Source organism: Coffea arabica, chromosome 1e (genome assembly GCF_036785885.1).
Source record: "Coffea arabica cultivar ET-39 chromosome 1e, Coffea Arabica ET-39 HiFi, whole genome shotgun sequence".
Lineage (NCBI taxonomy): Eukaryota > Viridiplantae > Streptophyta > Magnoliopsida > Gentianales > Rubiaceae > Coffea > Coffea arabica.
In genome coordinates, this window is record NC_092311.1 from 15,116 (window position 1) to 16,711 (window position 1,596).

General features: G+C 45.1%; 1 non-coding gene across 1 annotated transcript; it reads right to left on the reverse strand.

Moving 5' to 3' along the window:
* Positions 1 to 243: 243 nt before the first annotated feature.
* Positions 244 to 350, reverse strand: LOC140021735 (small nucleolar RNA R71). The gene has a single exon (XR_011825682.1). It is a non-coding gene; the product is annotated as a small nucleolar RNA R71 (small nucleolar RNA).
* Between the last annotated feature and the right edge of the window lie 1,246 nt (positions 351 to 1,596).

Consider the following 1,596-nt stretch of genomic DNA (forward strand, 5'->3'; position numbering starts at 1 on the left):
ACCCTTGTTCCATGGTCTCTCTGGTGAAAAACCCTACAAACACGTCAAGGAATTCGAAGTGGTTTGCTCGAGCATGAAACCTTTTGGGTCATTGAAGAGCAAATTAGATTAAGAGCTTTCCTTTTCTTTCTCAAGGATGCAGCTAAAGATTGGCTATACTACCTACCCGCACGTAGCATTACCACATGGGTACAATTGAAAAAGAAGTTTTTAGAAAAATTCTTTCCTGCATCCCGGGCTGCGAGTTTGAGGAAGGAGATATGCAGCATCAAACAGTATCCCGGAGAATCCTTATATGACTATTGAGAAAGATTCAACAAGTTGTACACTAGATACCCGCATCATCAAATTAGTGAACAACTGTTGATCCTGTACTTCTATGAAGGGCTCCAGTCAACTGATAGGAGCATCATTGATGCTGCAAGTGGAGGGGCACTGGCGAATAAGACGCCAAGAGAAGCATGGGAGCTTATTGAGTCAATGGCAGAAAATTCGCAGCAATTTGGCTTCCGTGAGAGCAACCCCACCCGTAGCATCAACGAGGTAGAGACGTCATCCATTCAACAGCAACTGTCGGAGTTGACGTCTGGTTAGACAATTAGCCGTGGGGAACGTGCAGCGAGCGAAGGTCTGTGGAATCTGCACAAGTGTGGACCACTGTACAGACACATGTCCCCTTTTGCAAGAGGATGGGGCTGAACATGTGAACATGGCCGGAGGCGTACTCGCACCTCGTAGGCAGTATGACCCATACTCCAACACGTACAATTCGAGTTGGAGAGACCATCCCAATTTCAGTTATGGGAACAGGTCACAAAATTCATTCCCAAATCATCCACCAGGATTTCAGCAACCATGGCAAACAAAACCTCAACTCTCGTCCTCCAATTCAGGAAACTCTTTGGAGGATATTGTCAAAAGCCTAGCCACGACTACTACTCAGCTTCAACAGGAGATCAGATTCTTGACCACGAATACCGCTCAGCTCCAGCAGGAGACTAAAGCCTTAACCACGAGCACTATCTAATTCTAGTAGGGCACCAAAGTGGGCATGAAAGACCAGGATGCTTTAATAAGCCAAATTGCAACTGCCATCAACCGCTTGGAGTTCCACGTTTATGAAAAATTGCTATCGCAACCCGAGGCAAATTCCAGAAATGTAAGTGCCATGACACTGAGGAGTGGCAAGGAAGTGGAGGGACCTAAAGTGAAAAATTCGAAGAGCAAAAATGAGGAAGAGATAGAAAAGGAGATTGAAGAGGAAGGGCGCATCCGCGAAGACTCTAAGGTAACATTCACTCCTTCACCTCTCATCAAATCTGACTTACCTTCTTTTCCTTGCAGGTTGGAGAAGACAAAGAAGGTAGAGAAGGAAAAAGAGCTTTTGGATGTGTTTCGGAAAGTAGATATCAACATCCCCTTGTTGAATGCAATCAAGTAGATACCGAAATATGTTAAATTTTTGAAGGACTTGTGCACCCACAAAAGAAAGTTAAGAGGAGATGAACGAGTGGCGGTGAGAGAAAATGTGTCGACAATACTCCAAAGAAAACTCCCTCCAAGGTGTGGGGACCCAGGTATGTTCACAATTCCATG